The sequence below is a fragment of the Heloderma suspectum genome, chromosome 1, assembly GCF_057233095.1.
Source record: "Heloderma suspectum isolate Gila_16-S chromosome 1, 16-S_ref, whole genome shotgun sequence".
NCBI classification, from domain to species: domain Eukaryota; kingdom Metazoa; phylum Chordata; class Lepidosauria; order Squamata; family Helodermatidae; genus Heloderma; species Heloderma suspectum.
In genome coordinates this window covers 241,919,976-241,941,031 of record NC_139458.1, presented here as the reverse complement: position 1 = coordinate 241,941,031, position 21,056 = coordinate 241,919,976, and the positions used below count along the sequence as shown (strand labels likewise).

The 21,056-nt window shown below is 42.2% G+C and overlaps 1 protein-coding gene across 17 annotated transcripts in view; it reads right to left on the bottom strand.

Moving 5' to 3' along the window:
* SUPT3H (SPT3 homolog, SAGA and STAGA complex component) overlaps positions 1-19,118 on the bottom strand; it is a 479,638-nt gene extending 460,520 nt beyond the window's left edge. For 8 of the 17 annotated variants that reach the window (XR_014786036.1, XR_014786040.1, XM_084822141.1 and 5 more), the window contains exon 1: positions 18,492-18,755. The gene's annotated coding sequence lies outside the window, so the exon portion shown is untranslated. Of the gene's footprint in view, positions 1-18,491; positions 18,756-19,043 lie in introns of those variants that run through there. The other 9 variants (XR_014786057.1, XM_084822156.1, XM_084822182.1 and 6 more) reach the window with 2 other exon arrangements.
* Positions 19,119-21,056: the final 1,938 nt, after the last annotated feature.

Sequence of the window (21,056 nt, the reverse complement as noted above, 5' to 3'; positions counted from 1 at the left end):
TATTACAAAAATCAGCTGTGGTTCACAGCTTTAAAAAGTCTCATGAAGTATACACTGCTGATTTAGATGGGACACCGTTTTCTTCTTCAAGATGTGTTTGTTGTGGGCTAACCAAAGATGTTACAGCCTTGATGTAGATTGCTGCCATCTAGAGTAACTTCCATTGTCACTATTTGGTGAGCCATTTACCACACAGACTGATCTTCTCCATGTTTCTACAAATGACAGTTCAATCTCAGTGGTGAACCACTGCATGCTAATAGCTCACCATGTAAAGTTATTTAAAGCAGGTATATAAGAGGTGCAATGGCATTTATAAAGGCAGAGTTCTGAAGTTTAAAGTAGCTTTGTAGAACCGAGAGTCCACAGTTGCTACTTTACACCAGGTCCCAATAGCTGGAAGGAATAGTTTATTTAACTGTCCCCCAATAGGGACAAACTATGGTATTGTTTATATAGTTCAACATGTTATTTCCAACATCTGTTATCTTTCTGATGTGTTGTGAAGGGATATCCTTTTCCCAGGAAAATCTTCGATTCGCTAAGAAGCAGTGAATCATGTCAGGTTGCCAATGGCTTGGCAACTGAGAAGCTACCACTCTTTTGCTTTCCATCTTCCTTCCATGCAACTACAGCTTATTTTAGCTAAAGAGTAGAAATCATCTTTCTTGTGAATTATCGAAAAAATCTGAAGCTTCAAAATATGTGGAAAATGATGTATAACCCTACCTAGCAAGAGATCTAATCCACAGTTTATACCTGAGTATATGAAATGGACAACATTTACATAAAAATGAGTCTGTGCATGGCATTTACCAAAAGCAAATTGACTAAACCAAAATTACCAAACATTCCCCAAATTCCACAGATCCTTCAGCCTTTCAAACATGAATTTATGGAAGTTTTATAAATAAGACTCATCAGTAGCTATATATGTTTACATATGTGTTGTCTATCTTTTCATTCAATCTCAGGCAATTTCCAATAAAGTATGAGGTATGCATGCTTATAACTGGGAATGAACTTTGTCTCAAATTTTCTTGGTTTCTTATCAACCTTGGCGCACAACAAATGAGAAACTCCAGTTGTTAACAACATGCTTAGTACTCTACTTCTTTTGCACAGCAAATTATAAAATTCTACTTTGGTACACACCGTAAAGCATGACTACTAAGAAAATAAATGTAATTGTTGAATCATAGCCCTAGCCAATACCAAATGAAATTTGCCTGTCTTCTTTCCCAAACACTGGAGCTCAGTGTTATGTTATATGGTATGAAGGAAGAAAAGCCTCAACGCTGACAAACTCTTACAAAGTTGCAATATTTCTAAAGCTGAGATACCTGGGTGGTGGAAGCCCAAGATGCCGCTGCCATTGTGGACTCAATTCAGCTTTGCAGTGGAGCAGGTATGATTGCATAAAATTGATCAACCCAAGTCTGCATTGCAGTTAGGAAGGTATTTCCAAGAATGACATTAGAGCACCAGGAAAAGATACCTGGCACATGCAAAATGCAGAAGGAATATGTTTTGCGCATGTGTCATGCCTAATTGTGAAAGAGAGCCTGGCACACTGAGATGCCTCTGGAGACTAGGAGAATGGGGCGGTGGACTTAATGAGACTGATAAAGCTTTTAAGCTGCAGTCTTTTATCTGTTGCCATTATAAACTTTGTATACTAATATATGCTTTCTACACTAAGTGCATTGTTGTTCTTTTTTCTATTTTTGCATTATGAACTGAGCGCTCTGATTACAGGGTCACACCAGCTAGAGAAGGGCTGTAGGCAGACTAAACTGGTGAAGAAGGTGTGCTTAGAGAATTGCTAGTAAGAAGTGCTTCCAATTTCCATCTGCTCAACATTCCTCTATGTCAGAGCAACCTGTAAGGATGGGGCAGTGGCCAAAGCCATAGTATACTTCAAATCATAGTTTCTGATTCTGGTTTGCTTGTCAATCTGGATGTTATGACCAACCTCAGTTAAACATATCAAACCATGGTTGATGCTATGTCTGAATTGAGTCAATATGTAACATATGTGCATGTAACATATGTGCATGAGAGTGAGCCCAAAGTTCTACTGCAAGTGGTCACCGCATGAAATGTGTATAGAGGGCACTGAAAATGTTGGGTCTTTCCCCCTTTAATATAGGATAGGTCAAGATGTTGTAGAAAATTATTCTTAATTTTCTTTGGCTTGCATTTCTATTCTCTAGGATGGGGGTGGGGAATAATACCCGCTCTACTTAGCAAATAATTACCTCTTTTCTTCTTGTATGAAAGCAAATCCAACAAAGACAACCTTGTTGGCTTTTCTATTTAAAGAGTGTCATAAAGGGTCACTGGCACTGTATAACTGACAGTAGTGTCACTGCTTGCTCATTTTCCAACTGGATACTTCACAGAGCATTTAAGAAGAGTTCAAACCAGGGTTGATACAAATCAATGATTTTTAAAAAACAAAATTTAATTTATTTTTTTTTAAATTTACATCATTTTTTTAAATTTAAATCAGATTGAAATGTTCTTTAAAAATAGTAGAAAAAGAGCCTAGGTCAAAGATATCATCATGAACACTAACTATACAACTTCTAATTATATTCTGTGCATATGTTAACTGTAGTTTATGGAGATGGGAGATAACCTGATCAGTCCTATTCTGCAGTGCAGGTGGTGTACAGAAGAGCATGCTCTTGTTCTCTCAAGGTCTTGCCTCTCTCTAAGTGCAAAGACAGAGAAGGTCAATGAATAGAGCATTTGGGGAGATGGAGTAGATCTGAACAAGGAGAAGTCTGGATATAAATGCGATGGACAGGCAAGGGGAATAGAAAGTGAAACCAAAAATGAATATAACATACTCATGCAGTCCTGACTCCTGAGGAAACTTCTGCCACATGTATCCTCCACTGTATACCTATCTTCTAATGAAACCTACAGCTCTGAATATGTATTAAGGTTATATTGAATAATAATGTACTTCTACTAAAAATGGTGATTAAATAGAATCTTTCTCACTAGTGATTTAAACTCGATTTTAATAATTAAAATTCAGTCCTTCAGAGAAGCGATTTAAATCAAATCCACCCTCGTTCAAACTATAGAATCTGTTCAACAGAATATTTCACCAACATCCCTCTCCACTAACATGACTGCCCCACTTCAGGGTGCCCTGCCCCTCAGTTTTCTTTACAACCTATTCCTACTCGCTTCTTTCAAACAGTGAGTAAGATTTTTATAGCCAATACTAAATGGTCCTCTCCATTCAGAACGAAACACCAAAGCAAGGCTTCTCACTCCACTAATAACTGCTGTCAACTGCAGATATGGTTTACATCTATGGCAGGACTGCTGGTTTTGTACAAGTAGACACCTCATATTTATCACAAGGTGACAAGTTTATCCATGGTTAGAAAAATGGTAAGTATTGTGGACAAACTGGGCTAGATTCAAAGCAGCATAACTCTACTTATGCAGTGGGACCTTCCTGCCTCCTCTACACCACTGAGCATTCCTCAAAATGCCTCTCCTGGGTGAAGGTCACAGGATCCTCCAGAATAGAGGAGTCCCATGTATAGCATGTCCCATGCTAAGACATGCTACAGGGGGCAGGAGGCTGCAGTGAGAGGAGGAAACCGGCAGAAATCATGAAGTGCTTTCCACTTGTGTAACCGAAGAGCAGATTTAGATCCAAACTATTATGATAGTTTGATAGAAACACCATAATCTGTAGACCATCTTTATGCATTCATGCTCTAAGTGTGGCCATACAAGTGTGGGCGCCAATTCAAGTGGCAGATTGTGTTAAGGACAACGGAGGGGGCGGAATGGCACATCTGTGCCATTGTCACAGAGGAGACATTCCCTTGCATTGGTCTCACTGAAATGAATGGGAGCTGAGCAAAGGTGTGGTGCTTGTGCACAAGTCCCATTCATACGCATAAGGCAGAGCTGGTGAACCTGTGGCCTTCCAGATGTTGCTAAACTCCAACTCCCATCAACCCCAGCCAGCTTGACTAATGGTTAGGGGTTATAGGAGTTTGCGTTCTACAACATCTGGAGCACCACAGATAGCCCACATCTGCAATAACACATGTGGCAGGAGAATATCCCAGTACACTGTATCCTGAACCAAAAATGAAAACTGTAGATATGAATACTTAAAATAGTCCATATCAGACTCTCACTTCTGAAACAGTCCAGAGACAAACAAACAAAAATACAAAGGCTTCCAAGAAAGTCACCTACAAAACATTTCTGGCACTGCTCATTATGTCCTGGTTTTATAGATTGCAAACTACTCTATGCTGTTGAAAACATCATGAGATTATAACAAATTCCTGTCTAAACAATATAAAGAGCATTGCATGATAATAAAATCTTGCTCTGACTTTTATATAGAAAAAAATGAGACTGAAAATGTTATTCTAATTTGGGATGAATTGTGGTTTGAATTACCCCATTGTGAAGAAATTCAGAGGTTTCCATCCAACTTTGTACAAACAGACCTTTCCCCTTCTCCTCCCCCCTTTGCCCCTGCAAATTTGATCTGGAGGGTCTCCCAACTCTTCAGAGCAGACTTTGGACCTGCATGGGGGGCTGCAGAGGGGAGGGAATATCCATTCTGCCAGTAGCGTCTGTTTCTTTGGCTCACAAACACCGTTGGATTTCACCTTTGAGACAGCTCATAGAGACTCCCAAGTATCTTAAAGATGAACTGCCAAGGAAGAATAGTTTTTGACATGGCTGGGGGGGGGGGGGAGAGAAAGGGTAGCGAAAGCCTAGCACTGAAATGTATCAGCCTAAGTCATAGGCTGTTTCTGGTCCAAGTATCTTGAGGGCTTTCTAAACGTTATTGTATACTTGGACGAAACAGCAGAAAGAGCAAAAATTTGACTGCATTTACCTGGGCTTCTAGAAACATATTGTTTATATATTTAAAAGATTTATAAGCCATCTTTTAGGGTAAAATCCTCTCAAAGGCAGCATACAAAAAATAACATGATAAAACGCAATTAAAACCAGGTAACACCATATACCTAATGGCACCAAATAAAATCCTGACTCAATAATACATCAAGATAAATAAGTAAGTCTTTAGGGCCCACTTGAAAGCCTGTAATGATGGGGCCTGGTGGACATCAACTAGAACAAAGTTTCACAAACAGGGGGTGGGGGAGTACTGAGAAGGCCCTTAGCCCTCATGCCCACCAGCCTAATAGCTCTGACAAGCGGGCACACACACAGGGCTTCCTATGTTGATCTCAGTGTGTGGGCAGGTTGAAATTAGTGCAGGCAATCCTTCAAGTAACTTGGACTGAAACCATTTAGGGCGTTAAAGGTCATACTAGCAGTTTATATTGGGCCTGGAAATGCACTGACAGCCCATTAACTGGTACAATATAGGTGTCACATGACCCAACTGCCTAGCACCTACCAATACTCGGGTGGCCACACTTTGTACCAACTGAAGTTTCCAAACCATCTTTCAAGGCAGCCCCACATACAGCACATTACCATAATCCAAGCTGGATGTCACTAGAACATAGATAACTAAAGCAAGGTCCATCCCCTCCAACTAATGTTGAAGTTGGCATAACAGACTAAGCTAGTAAAGACCATTCCTAGCCACCACCATGTCAGTTTCCCCCATTAGCGCCAAGTCCAGGAGAACTCCTGAACTGCGTCCTTTGTCTGGAGTGGGACCCTGTTTAGGACGAGTTGCAAGACTCCATCCAGATTAGTGCACAGGGTTGATTTGATTTAAATCACTTATCTGAAGGACTCAAATTTAATGATTTAAATCACGGCATAAATCACTAGTGAGGAAGATTCTATTTAATCATCATTTTTAGTAGAAGTACATTATTGTTTACTATAACCTTAATATATATTCAGAGACATAGGTTTCATTAGAAGGTAGGTACACATTAAGCAATTATTCTGAATTGTTTTCAGATGAATTTTCATCAAACATGGGGTGATAATTTGGTCATTTTAGTGCTAAAGCAGAATGAACTTGTGAAGTCATTCAAGAGATAAACCAGCTCCAGCTGTTCAATTAATCATGATACTTTTGTCATGATGCGCCAGAATCACCACCACCAAACACGCTTTTAAATTGTACTAATAAGATCATTTATTCTTCTGGTTAGTTTTCTTCTTCAACAAACAACATTAACAAAACACTGACATGGCTTTTTCCGGAGGATATATGCAGCAGACGTTTCCTCAGGAGACAGGACTGCATGAATATATTCTGTTCAATTTTGGTTTCACTTTCTATTTCCCTTCCCTGTACATTGCATTTATGGACTACTCCTTGTTCAGATCTACTTCATCTCTCCAAATTCTTGATTCATTTACCTTCTCTACCTTTGCACTTAGAGAGAGGCAAGACTGAGAGAGAGAGAGCATGCTCTTCTGTATACCACCTGTATACCACCTGCACTGCATAATAGGACTGATCAGGTTATCTCCCATCTCCATAAACTGCAGTTAACATATTCATAGAATATAATTAGATGTTGTATAATTAGTATTCATGATGGTATCTTTGACCTAGGCTCTTTTTTTTACTAATTTAGAAAAATTCAAAATTTGATTTAAATAAAAAAATCCAATTTAAATTTTTAAAAATCCAAATTTTTATTTTTAAAGAAAATCATTCTTTTTTATCATCCCTGGTAGTCAGTATCCCTACCAAGAGTGCCTCTATCTTCCTTGGATTAAGTTTTAGCTTGTTTGCCCTCATCCATCCCAAAACCACTTCCAGACCCTGAAATCTTTAATCCCATGCTTTAACTCTACAAACAGAGGGCTAAACAAGACATTATGTTAAATGCATAGTGTCTAAGTGATCCTAACATTTTTTCTCACTCTACTGTAAGCACATCGTACAATGGAGTTTCTCCCACTTTCTTTAGCCCCCATGGGGGGGAAGGGTTAGGAGCTGAGAGTGGGAAGATATAACCCCCTATTAATGCATGGTGACCCCAATCCATATCAGGCCCCTCCTAGAATAGAAAAAGGTTTGTTGTTGTTGTTCAGTCGTTAAGTCGTGTCCGACTCTTCGTGACCCCATGGACCATAGCACGCCAGGCCTTCCTGTCCTCCGCTCTCTCCCGGAGTGTGCTCAAGTTCATATTCATTGCATCCGTGATGCCATCTAGCCATCTCATCCTCTGCCATACCCTTCTCCTTTTGCCTTCAATCTTTCCCAGCATCAGAGTCTTTTTCAGTGACTTTTCTCTTCGCATTAGGTGGCCAAAATATTTGAGCTTCAGCTTCAGTACCGGTCCTTCCAATGAGCACTCAGGGTTGATTTCCTTTAGGATTGACTGATTTGACCTCCTTGCAGTCCAGGGGACTCGTAAGAGTCTACTCCAGCACCACAGTTCGAACGCATCAATTCTTCGGCGCTCAGCCTTCCTTATAGTCCAGCTCTCACAGCCATACATTGCTACTGGGAAAACCATAGCTTTGATTATGTGGACCTTTGTCAGCAAGGTGATGTCTCTGCTTCTTATTATGCTGTCTAGGTTTGCCATAGCTGTCCTCCCAAGGAGCAAGCGTCTTTTAATTTCACGGCTACAGTCACCTTGAGTCCCATGCTTTAACTCTACAAACAGAGGGCTAAACAAGACATTGTAGTCTTGTCATGGCTACTGCAGTGATACTGGAGCCCAAGAAAATAAAATCTGTCACTGCTTCCATTTCTTCCCCTTCCATATGCCACGAAGTGATGGGGCCAGATGCCATGATCTTAGCTTTTTTAATGTTGAGTTTCAAACCAGCTTTTGCACTCTCCTCTTTCACCCTCAACAAGAGGCACTTTAGATCCTCTTTGCTTTCTGCCATTAGGGTGGTATCGTCTGCGTATCTGAGGTTATTGATAATTCTCCCGGCAATCTTAATTCCAACCTCTGATTCATCCAACCCGGCGTTTCTCATGATGTACTCTGCATATAAATTAAATAAACAGGGCAACAATATACAGCCTTGTCGTAGTCCTTTCCCAATTTGGAACCAATCAGTTGTTCCATGTCTGGTTCTTACTGTTGTTTCTTGACCCTCGTACAGGTTTCTCAGGAGACAGGTAAGGTGGTCTGGTACTCCCATCTCTTTAGGAATTTGCCACAGTTTGTTGTGATCCACACAATCAAAGGCTTTAGCATAGTCAATGAAGCAGAAATAGACGTTTTTCTGGAATTCTCTTGCTTTCTCCATGATCCAGCGAATGTTGGCGATTTGATCTCTAGTTTCTCTGCCTCTTCGAAACCCAGCTTGTACTTCTGGTAGTTCTTGGTTCACATACTGCTGAAGCCTAGCTTGTAGGATTTTGAGCATCACCTTACTGGCATGTGAAATGAGCGCAACTGTACGGTAGTTTGAACACTCTTCAGCATTGCCCTTCTTTGGAATTGGAATGTAAACTGACCTTTTCCAGTCTTGTGGCCACTGTTGAGTGTTCCAAATGTGTTGGCATATTGCGTGCAGCACTTTAACAGCATCATCTTTTAGGATCTTAAATAGTTCAGCTGGAATACTGTCATCTCCGCTAGCTTTGTTGTTACTAATGCTTCCTAAGGCCCACTTGACTTCACTCTCGAGGATGTCCAGCTCAAATTCAGTGACCGCACTATCATGGCTATCAGAGACATTAAAATCTTTCCTGCATAGTTCTTCTGTGTATTCTTGCCCCCTCTTCTTAATCTCATCTGCTTCTGTTAGGTCCCTGCCTTCTTTGTCCTTTATCATGCCCGTCTTTGCAAAAACATTCCCTTGAGATCTCCGATTTTCTTGAAAAGATCTCTAGTCTTTCCCATTCTATTGTTTTCCTCGATTTCTTTGCATTGTTCATTTAAGAACGCCTTCTTGTCTCTCCTTGCTATTCTCTGGAACTCTGCATTCAGTTGGATATATCTTCCCCTTTCTCCCTTGCTTTTCGCTTCTTTCCTCAGCTACTTGTAAAGCCTCATCAGACAGCCACTTTGCTTTCTTGCATTTCTTTTTCTTTGGGATGGATTGAGTTGCTGCCTGCTGAACAATGTTACGGACCTCCGTCCATAGTTCCTCAGGCACTCTGTCTGTCAGGTCTAATCCCTTAAATGTATTCCTCACCTCCACTCTATATTCATAAGGGATATAATTTAGGTCATACCTGAATGGTTTAGTGGTTTTCCCTACATTCTTCAGTTTAAGCTGAAATTTTGCAAGAAGCAGCTCATGATCTGAGCCACAGTGAGCTGCAAGTCTTGTTTTGACTGACTGTATAGAGCTTCTCCATCTTGGGCTGCAAAGGACATAATCAATCTGATTTCGATATTGACCATCTGGTGATGTCCATGTGTAGAGTCGCCTCTTGTGCTGCTGGAAAAGAGCGTTTGCTATGATCAGCGTGTTCTCTTGGCAAAACTCTATTAGCCTTTGTCCTGCTTCATTTGGTACACCAAGGCCATGCTTGCCTGTTATCCCAGTTATTTCTTGACTTCCTACTTTAGCATTCCAATCCCCTGTGATGAAGAGGACATCTTTTTTTGGTGTTAGTTCTAGAAGGTGTTGTAGGTCTTCATAGAACCGATCAACCTCAGCTTCTTCGGCATCAGTGGTTGGGGCATAGACTTGAATTACTGTGATGTTGAATGGTTTGCCTTGGAGTCGTACTGAGATCATTCTATCATTTTTGAGATTGTACCCCAGGACTGCTTTTCCCACCCTTTTATTGACTATGAGTGCTACTCCATTTCTTCTAAGAGATTCTTGCCCACAGTAGTAGATATAATGGTCACCTGAATTAAATTCGCCCATGCCTGTCCATTTTAGTTCGCTGATTCTCCAGATGTCGATGTTCAATCCTGCCATCTCATGTTTGACCACCTCCAGCTTACCTTGATTCATTGATCTGACATTCCAGGTTCCTAAACAATATTGTTCTTTACAGCATCGGACTTTCTTTTCACCACCAGACACATCCACAGCTGAGTGTCCTTTCGGCTTTGGCCCAGCTGCTTCACTCTTTCCGGCGCTACTTGGAAATACCCTCTGCTCTTCCCCAGTAGCATATTGGACACCTTCCGACCTGAGGGGCTCATCTTCCGGCGTCATCTCTTTTAGCCTTGTGATACGTTCCATGGGGTTTTCTTGGCAAGAATACTGGAGTGGGTTGCCATTTCCTTCTCCAGTGGACCACATTTTGTCAGAACTCTCCACCATGATCTGTCCGTCTTGGATGGCCCTGCACGGCATAGCTTATGGCTTCACCGAGTTACGCAAGCCCCTTCGCCACAACAAGGCAGTGATCCATGAAGGGGTAGAAAAAGGTTGGAATCACCTAAATACTATGCATTTAACACAGTGCCTAGCTTAGACCATTCTACCCTTGTACAAAGAGGCTGTCCTTTTCAAGATAATTCTGTTTTCTGTACTTGCATCACAAACAAGAGCTTCAGGTATTGGGCGGCATAGAAATGAAATAAATAAATAAATGGGTTCTCACCAACAGTGCTCGAAACATTCCTAGGTGTCAGTGCCAGTCTAAGGCAACACTCTTATCCTGGGCTGAATAAATATTCCCATTTCCTAGGTGTTAGCATTTAAATGTCCCAACAGCTTGGGAGTTTCCCACCCAGTGGGAAATTGGAGTCACTAATGAAATTAATTCTTCTGATGAGAATCTGTGCCATTCAGCTCCGTTCTGAATATAACCAAACTCCTAAACACATCCTCTTGGCAAAGCACACAAATTACATTTGTGACTTGATTCAGGGAAGCATTACATTACAAAGCCAGAAAGTATTTGTGCATTCATAGCAAACTAACAATATGCCCAGAAAACTGAGTACTGTTCTATGAGCTTATATATTGACCAGATTGAATTCACAGAAGAACAGCAGCAATTACTGAGAAAATAGAAGCAGCACAGAAGGATGCTAGAAGTTCTAAGAAGGGGTTTATAGACATAACACATTTTCACCCAAACAAATAAATAGGCATGGGTGCAATGTAGAGTGGTTTGGGTCAACATACCTATGGTCATATGCTACAGTGAACCTATCCTATGCTGCATGACAGTTGCAATCCTATTATAAAGCTTACTTCATTCAGGTGCTAATATTTTCACAAGCTGGCTCTGTAATATCCCCCAAATCCCTCAGATTGTACAACTCTAATCCTGCTACACTGCATCTGCCAGTGCAACTGTATCAGTGTCCTGGGCACAGCAGTACTTATGCCCAAGCTATTTTGGCAAAGCATCAGTTCATAGGATTGGTCGTTTTTGGAAATGTAGTAAAAGCTTGTAACATTGTAATTACTACCTTAGCTCTTGATTGTTGTTGTAACTCTAATACATTTTAGCACGATACAACAAATAAGAATTTTTATCATTTATTTTCAATATTTATATATACCCAACAACATTTCTCTGGGAAATGTACGTGTAAAAAATTAAAACTATAATTATAAAAGCACAACATGAAAATAAAAACAGGATAAAGCCATGACAGAATAAAACTGGCAGAGTTAAAGCAATAAAGATTTTAAAATATGTACCATGGGTTTGTTTCCTGCAAACAGAACCATGGTTTTGAAAAGGCAGTTTAAATACTTTCCATGTGTTGGTAAAAACACGATGGCTGAATTCTAATATACACCAAATCATCAAGCAAGTTTAACTATAGTCTGTTGTGATGTCTAAATTGGAAAACCATAATTTGAGTTCAGCCAGCAAATCAAGATCAGAAATCACACAGGAAGCAACTAACTAATGGCAGTTCACTTCAAGGAAAGGGGCTATTTTTTCTGAGCTCACCACAGATCCTGTAAGGATGGGCCCTGTAAGTACTGGCAGAAAAATAAACAAATGTGGAGCAATGTGAAGCTTATCGAGTTTCAGTATATGGGACAATCAAAATGTTCTGGAGTTGTACTTTTCTGCAAAAAGGTATATTCCTTAAGACAAAGGCCAGTTGGCAACATGAAGTAGCACTGATTTGTATCATCCTGCCAACAACCAGTGATTTTGCCAAAATGGCTTTATAATAAAATAAAATAAAACAAAACAAAAAATAAGCTATTTGCCTGCATATGGCAAAGGAAGTCTTTCTCCATCTAAACATGTAAAGCAGAATTTTAAAAAGTATCAACCTTATTCTATGGCAATTCAGAAAAACAGTGACAATCACATGACTTTCAATGAAAACAGAGTGAGGATAAAACTGGTCAGAGCACTAGCCCTCAAAGGTATGATTCATTACTTAAAAGCAAGAACTGGCCAGCTGCAAGACATATACACATCTTTGACTGAAAAAGCTTCACTATGGTGATCACAGACCACACAAATTCTGCCCACATTATGCTGCAGTCTCCATACGGCAGTGTCACTCTACTATGCAACATTGTGTGAAGCCATGTCAGAAGTGTAGTTTTCCTATAGCTACTCATTGCATAACATGTTGCTTCTTTAGAGTGAAATACCTTTCACTCTACTACCCCTCACCTATGCACTTATGAGAGTATTTATTTACCTCCCAATAGCTGAAGCTCTCTGGGCAGCCTTACATTGTGAGCCTGAGGGTAGGACATTTGTTTTTATTTTGTTTATTACAGTGGCTAGTTAATGTAGGCTCTCTGACAAAATAACGACACAAAATAGGAAGCACAGAATCTAACAGCAGATGAATATATATATACCTAGCATGATACACACTTTCTACTTAAAGAACACGCACGACTAAGCAGACCCCATCCAGTGCTGCTTTAATGGCATGAGAGCCATTGCAGCATGGCTCCTAGTTCTCATACTATTCCAGTAACGTCAACTCTAGACCACGTGGCAGGAATCCATGCATCTGCTTCCCACAGCATTTCTGGGACCAGCAACACTGACAGGGAAAGAACTCACCTTGTGGATTCTCCCTACTTGGCCCAGGGCTCCCAGCTTCATAGCATGGAAGGGAGCCAACTACTGTAGCTCCCATGTCATATCAGAAGGGCCCATAGACCAAATACGCACAATGGCTTATGCTAACCAATGGATTTAGAGCAAACGTATTTGCTCTAAATTAAAAACAACCTTACATTTTCTTCCTTTCTCAAAACTGACATACCATCACTACCACTGCTTTGTGTGTCTTTGCACCATGAGACTTTTCCTACACAGGAAAACCACATCACAAACTATGGATACAATTCACATGCAAATCCCACAGGGAATTGCAAGTGGGATTTGCATGGATTCCTGTAGTGCAGCCTTGTCCAACATGGAGTTGTATCCAATGTTAGTCTTGCATCCAATGTTAGTCTAACTCAAGTCCCGTTCATTTCAATGGGTCTACTTGAAGTATTCTAAGCATTCAGGACCATTGGCCATGCTGGCTGGGGGAGCTGTAGCCCAAAACATCCGGAAGGCATCACATTGGAAAAGGCTGCTTTACTGTGTACATGTGGCAAAATAAGTCACACATGCACTTATCACATATACATGTAGAATGTACGTGTAGAATGCACATAATTTCTAACACAGAAGGTTTATAAGTGTAGATTAGCCTTTGAAGCACCTTTTATGAATCTGTATTATATGCCTCTAATTTCTTCAATTATTTACTGTAAGTATAAGTTGTTTAATTTTTCTTCATTGTGCTGCTTATTACCACCCCCACCCCCAAATAAACTCTGCAGTATATGGAAGCAAGGAATAAGGGAAAGAATGATCCCTTATCTTAAACGGAAGAAAACTAGCTAGGCTTGGCAAGCCGCTCCAGTCAAATATTTTCAATTAACTTCCAATTATTTGACCACGATCAAATATTCCATGAAAGCCACTGCATAGACGGCAGCTCACCTTCTCTATTTCATCGTAGCGTCACTTGTTGATGAAGGAAGGAATGAGCGCAGCTCGCCTCCTGGCCCTGCAGCAGCACTCAAGGGCAAACCTAGCAGCATAGCGCAGTTTTGCTCTCTGACTGACTGCCAGCCATAATTTTAGGTATCTCCAAACAGGGACACAAGCAGCCACCAGCTGCAAAGGCCACTGCCTGGTGAGTAGAGTGTCAGACTAGGACCAAGGAGACCTGGGTTTAAACCCTCACTCAGTCATAAAGCTAATTAAGGCTGCAATCCTATGCCCACTTACCTGGGAGTAAGCCCCACTGAACTCAGTGGAACTTACTTCTGAGTAGACCTACCTAGGATAGCACTGTAAATTATGTTGGGCCAGCCACATACTCTCAACAACCTGGTGAGATGGATTAAGCTAAGATGGCGAGGGGGATGCAAAAGCTTGGATCCAGACTTAGGTGCATGCAGCTGGGCTGGTGAAAGCAACCTTCCCTGTCCCCTCTCTCCTCCAGTCCCCTGAAAATGCTATACAGAGGGTCAGGGGATCCTGCTGAATAGGGTAGGCTGTGAGGTGGAGCATGGAGGAGGGGCAGAGGGGCAGATCTTCCCAAACTCGACAGAAGCACCATCTATGAGCAAAGGGGAAGTCCACCTCTATCAGTCCCATTGCACACACTTAAATCTGTAACAAATCCCAAGCTCCTTGGAGAAAAGGCAGATGCTTTAAAATAAGCAATTCATTAATTTTTTTAAGTTAACATCATTGTTTCACAACTACAGCTATCTAATCTCCTGTAGAATTAACATAAAGTTCAATGCTGTATTGATGGTTTTGTTTATCTAATAACGTTAATGCTTTAAAATGCTTTACTTTACCATTATTTGGCAATATTTGACCAAATCTTTTTTGACTTGTCAAATGTCCACCCCTAAAATTGTGCTGTGCACTCTTGAGAATACCATAGAACCCAATGAGTTGTGATGCTTTTGCTATCAGTTTGTGACATATAATGTCACTCCGAAATCATCTTCTTTAGAATAAACAAATTCATGACTGAGACCATCATCCTCACATCAGCATAACAAGAGTACAAGTGGAAGCACGGGGTCCAACTAATTTCCTTCCCTACCCAGTTTGTACATTATGTTACATTTCTCAATAGCAACCAGCATTCCACCCAATTAATTTCTGAGGGATTATCACACTTCTTGGGCTTGGCTTTATGCCTGAATATGCTCCTTAGGGGGCACATAGTCTTGGGGGGTGCCGCAGCTAGCAAGTCTTATTGCTTTAAGAGATCATGCAGCAATGCCATTAGCCCCAAACTCTTCAAAAGATTATGATGCAAATATAATTGCTACAACATATGTAAGTTTACTAAATTGCACATTGCTGCAGGTTGACATGTAGCTAATTGACTAATCACATTTCAGACACTTCCTCTGTGTTTTAATACACCCACAAAAGTCATTATTCAAACTTCGACACTGATCTCAAACAAGGTTCAGCAAATCTTTAAAACCCTTTACACAACAACAGAAAGAGGATTTCACTGGCTTGCAAATAAAAGGCCTGGTCAAAAACTCAGTGAAGCAAGTGCAAAGACTGATTACATGGATCAGACTCATGGTTGGGGGAGAAAAAGAATATGTGGTAAACTCCATGGGGAGGTGAAAAGGAGGCAGAAACACTTTATAAAAATGTCTTATGACTTTTAACAATAAAATGTAAAAAGACAGTGTTCAAAACAGGGAGCAAGAAAACCATGCAGTTTTGTGGGAGGGGGGTTCAAACAAGGTATTCCATAAAACACCTCATCAACTACATCCATTGCCCGTTTCCATTAAATGCAAGTTGTAAACCACCAAATTAGTTCAGTCCTGAAAACATTCTGAAATCAAATGCCCTTAACAAAACACCCTTAATATTTCAACATTTTGCTTTAACACATTCTCAAATGTTTCCTTCTGGAATGCATAATGTAGTGCAATTTTTGTGTGTGGATCATATTTATCTAACTTGTGTAGTTCCAGAAAAATTAAAACTACTGGGCCAAATCCACGGAATGGGGTGGGGGTGGGGGTGGGGATCACTGAAACCTTCTCAGACTTCCCTGTTCTACACGCGAAGGAGATAATTTGCTATGCTTTCAGTGAACTCCTTTCAGTTACCTACAAGGGACTACAAAAATTTATGATACTATGCTGATACAATCAACTCTCTCTCATAACAACATTATATAGCACTTTTAGCATCCCAATTTCTTCACAATACTTCTCATTCTCTCAGGCACTCCTAATACTTCCATTTTACATAAGAAGCTGAGGCTACTTTGGGATTTGAAACCTGTGCTTCCTTGACTTGTTTTCTTCTTTACAGTGCATACATCCACTTTTCAGTACCTCTCATTATCACAGAATTAGAAAACTAATCACCATCACCCTCCCTGTATCTTTCTATTTCAGCCAGTGTTGCTATATCTGAATATTTTGTCATTTTAACTGATGAATTGTTGGCATGCCTTCTGGCAAAAAACTGTCAATCCAATGTAATAAAATTAATATTGCTAATATGAGAAGGAAAATTACTTTTTAAACATTCAATGTATAATGTAGCTAATAAAGGTTCCGCATCTGTATTACAAACATTGATCATGCAAAACATGTTTTTCCCATGATGTGTGAAAACACCCTAACACTTGATTTGCTGGACCATACCAGCTCACATCAAGGATACAACTAATACCTCATAATCAGTAAACTAACCACCAAAACTCTCCCAGTATTTCACCCGGATTCTTGTTACACAATACTAGAAACCAACATTTAGCTATTTGAGAGCTGGTGCACACGACTCAGCAGCCCATCTTTGGTTAATTAACCCTCAACGAGTTGCAGCATGTGCTGGCTGCCATTATGGTTATGCAACCCCTGATCAGAGGCTTTCAGGAGTTTTTGTGTCATACGACCCTGACGGCAGGAGGTATTTGATGGCTAAACAACCCTCACATAACCCACCATCTGTTGCATAAGCCTACAACAGATCATGGGTTATGTGAGTGTCTTTTAGCCCTCAAATGACCCCCACCGGCCAGGTTCACACAACACAACAACCTCCAATCATGAGTTTATAATGATGGCCAGAACGCACCATAACTCTTTGAGAGTCAATTAACCCACAATAGGCTCTCATGTCATGGGAATTGGCCGAATATATACAGCTAACCATAGTGAAGATGCATATATTTATTCATCTTCAACAATGAGCCTCAGATTACACAATTCAGGAAAACTGGCAAAGAAATGCAACAGTTGCAAAATGGAATCCTATTATAAGAAGGCACATTGGAGATATCTCAACTGACAGAATTAATCAATGAACAAGACAGTGACAGTGTATTAGAGAACACCATGGCTGCTCACTCTTGGCTATTTACACTTCTGCTTAGAGTGAGAGGAATACAAAAATGGGCAGCCATTACTGGAAGTTACTCCTAAAACCTAGACCCATATCACAACTAAGATTGTGCTTAGGCATACTGACAGTTGCAAGGTGGCAATATTGAGGGTACTTTCAGACAGAGGGCTCCTAGTGCTAATGATCAAAAGGCATTATGCAGCTATTCCATCTTCTCTTCCTTATCAGATTTCTTCTGGTAATAAAAAAAGATGGAAGAAGCTTACAAAATGAAAACAACATAATCTGAACCCACTGTAAAATTGCATGCATGAGGCAGTGTGACACAATACGTCTCATCTATAAGCGCCCTGAGACTTAGGGGTGGCATCATGGCATAGGAATTTTTTTTCCCTTGTCTTCTTACTTTTTCTCCACTGCTAGGAAATGAGCAATATTAATTTTGCACAAATTAATAGATGAAAGTGAGGGCAATCTTAGTGGCATATGGGAAGGAGAGGCAATAGTATTCTTTGGGCAGCAAATACAACCCTACTGAAGACACAATCCTATGCATGTTTAAACAGAAAAAAGTCCTACAACTCTCAGCATCCCTCCAGCCAGCAAGAAAAGTCAGTGTGATGTAAGAATTTGGATATGAAGGTCCTTGGTCAGTCATGAAACCCCGTAAGTGACCACGGGCAAGCCAACCAAACCTATCTCAGATAGGAACACAGGAAGCTGCCTTATACCAACTGAGAAAATTGGGCCCACCTAGTTAAGTATTTTCTCTGCTGACTGGCAGTGACAGGAAGTTTCAGGCAGGGGTCTTTTCCAGCCCTACTTGGGGATACCAGAGGTGAACCTGAAACCTTCTGCCACTGAGCTATGGCCCTTCCCCTGCTGTGACTGTGAGGATAAATTTGCAAAAGCATTTGGTACTCCGAGATATGCTATAGAAATTATAGTCAATCATAAAGAAAATAAGCCTTGACCAACTTCCGGACGAGAATGGGGGGAGCAGAAATAATTCCTCTAACCAATATATAGGCGCGCGTGCGCGCCATCCACCTTTTGGTCCAGTCATATTTCTTGCTAGGACGTCGGAGCTCACGACCACGCAGAGATCAGAAGGCAGATCAACGCAAAATGAAACATCGAAAGCTAAGCAGGCGACCTATGCAATCGGGTTTTCTAAAAAGCTAGGAGGCCGTTTTTCTAGGGCCATATGCTAATAACCCCATCCCTCCGCACTGACCTCTCCCTTGCTCAGTTAGTTAAGAGATTCGCGGCATTGGTACAGTTTATGTTTCATTCCTCTGCTTGCTGCCGCTAGTGACTCACTCAAAAGGCTCAAACGCGCACTGGGCGGTGAGCTGTACGCAGGCGGAAGAAACCCGCCGGCCGGACGGCCTGCTCGGATGTCAAGTTCACTCCAACGTGCGCCACCCCAGAGACAGAGGGCGGCGGCGGCGCCGCGATTGCAACTTCCTCTCCCTTCCGCGGGCGGCCAGAGAAAAGCGCGGCGTGACGCCGCAGCGGCGGCGAGGGCGCTGGGAAGGGCGCTCCGCGGGGGAGGAGCCTAGCCGGGTCCGCCACACTCGGCGGAGAGCCCGGTAGCCATCTTCGGTGTGGCACAACGGGCGAGCCGCAGCGTCCTCGCCCGTCCCTGGGCGACTGCGCCGTGTAGCAGCGTCTGCTGCCCTCAAACACAGCTCCGGGGAGGGCGCGGCAATGGGCAGGCCGCCCTTGGCGACCCACCCAGCCCCCCGCGGCATCCCAGCCGCAGTCGCCACTCCAGCAGCCTTACTCGGTGGCGCGCGGTCGCTCCGTGCGGTTCTCTGCCCGCTACACCGCCGCGGCTGGGTCAGCCGCCTGCCCGCGTGACGGAAGGGCAAGGCTGGCCGCTTGCGCGGAGCGGGGGAGGGAGGCCTCGGTGTGCCGGGGGCTGCCTCTGCTTTCACGCTTTGATATAGACATTTGTTTCCCAATGTATCTATGGGAACACAGCATACATGGCATCCACCCTCTTTTGTTAGCGGTAACAGCTGGCAGCTAGGTTAGGCCGAGAGAGTGCAATTCGACCAGAATCACCCAGTGAGTTAAGGCAAGGTGGAACTTGAACCCAGGCTTCCCAAGTCCAAGTTTAACAGCGGTTTTTAAAACCAGTCAAGACCAAGTCCAAGTTTAACAGTGGTTTTTAAGACCTCCTTCAGTGTTGTCACTCCAGTACATGCAAAGACTAAGGGTGTTTCTACCTTAAGGGAAAATCCTGCAAAAATCCACATCCTTTCCGGAGCTTCCTGCTTTGTTTCTTTGCGGGATTAGGAAGGGCTCCTTTACACGGCAGACACATGGTTGGAACTGAGTGCCTTCCTCCTGCCCTGGCATGTGTGTGTGTGTGTGTGGGGGGGGTCTTGTTTTCATAGCTTAACTTCTGCTGTGCTCCTTTCTTGCAGCCTCCAGGAAACCTCTTGACTTACTTCTGAGTAGACATAAAATGTAAGATTGTGCTGTAAGTCTGCAACCCTCAGCACACTTACTTAGGAGTAAGCCCCATTGAACTTATTGTGGTGCTCTGAAGCAACAGAGGATGTTGCTTCTGAGCTTGGTGGGGTGGGGGATCAGATGTGTCTCCCTTCCTTGCAGGGAGGCATTTTACCCTCTTCTCCCTCCAATTGAGAAATGTGCTCAAGCATTTACATGGCAGACACCTTGGAATTGAGGAAAGTCTTTCCGTTTGGGGAAAACACAGGATAGGCTGGGGGAAATCGCAGGAGACACCCTGGAGGGTAATGGCATCATCTAAAGAGCCTGCAAACCTCTGTGACAGAGCCATCTCAATAACAGGATAAAAGCTCCGTGTGATGAACCCCTAAATGTTTTGCACCTACAATGTGTGTGTACGCTCACCTCTCCATGTATTTATGACATGTAAGTCAAGTGCATGATAATGTGAAAAGAGAGCCAGTCAGGAGAAAACAAAAAACTAATACAACGCTACATTGTGCTGGAAAAGCCATCATGAGTGTGACATCACATTTGAGACATTACCCACCCCCTGCCTTCCCTTGTCACGACTTTGCTCCTGCTACCTCCCCACTTTTAATTCATGAGATATTGCAGAGCACTGTATAAAGAAAGTGGTGCTCTGGGGCCTCCTGCACCCTGAGAAAGAGCAGGGATGAAGTTTTCCTCCCATCTAAGGTGCAAGACCCATTCATGGATCACTGCTTTGTTGTGGCGAAGGGGCTTGCGTAACTCAGTGAAGCCATAAACTATGCCGTGCAGGGCCACCCAAGATGGACAGGTCATGGCGGAGAGTTCTGACAAAATGTGGTCCACTGGAGAAGGAAATGGCAACCCACTCCAGTATTCTTGCCAAGAAAACCCCATGGAACGTATCACAAGGCTAAAAGAGATGACACCGGAAGATGAGCCCCTCAGGTCGGAAGGTGTCCAATATACTACTGGGGAAGAGCAGAGGGAATTTCCAAGTAGCGCCAGAAAGAGTGAAGCGGCTGGGCCAAAGCCGAAAGGACACTCAGCTGTGGATGTGTCTGGTGGTGAAAAGAAAGTCCGATGCTGTAAAGAACAATATTGTTTAGGAACCTGGAATGTAAGATCAATGAATCAAGGTAAGCTGGAGGTGGTCAAACATGAGATGGCAAGATTGAACATCGACATCTTGGGAATCAGCAAACTAAAATGGACAGGCATGGGCGAATTTAATTCAGGTGACCATCATATCTACTATTGTGGGCAAGAATCCCACAGAAGAAATGGAGTAGCACTCATAGTCAACAAAAGGGTGGGAAAAGCA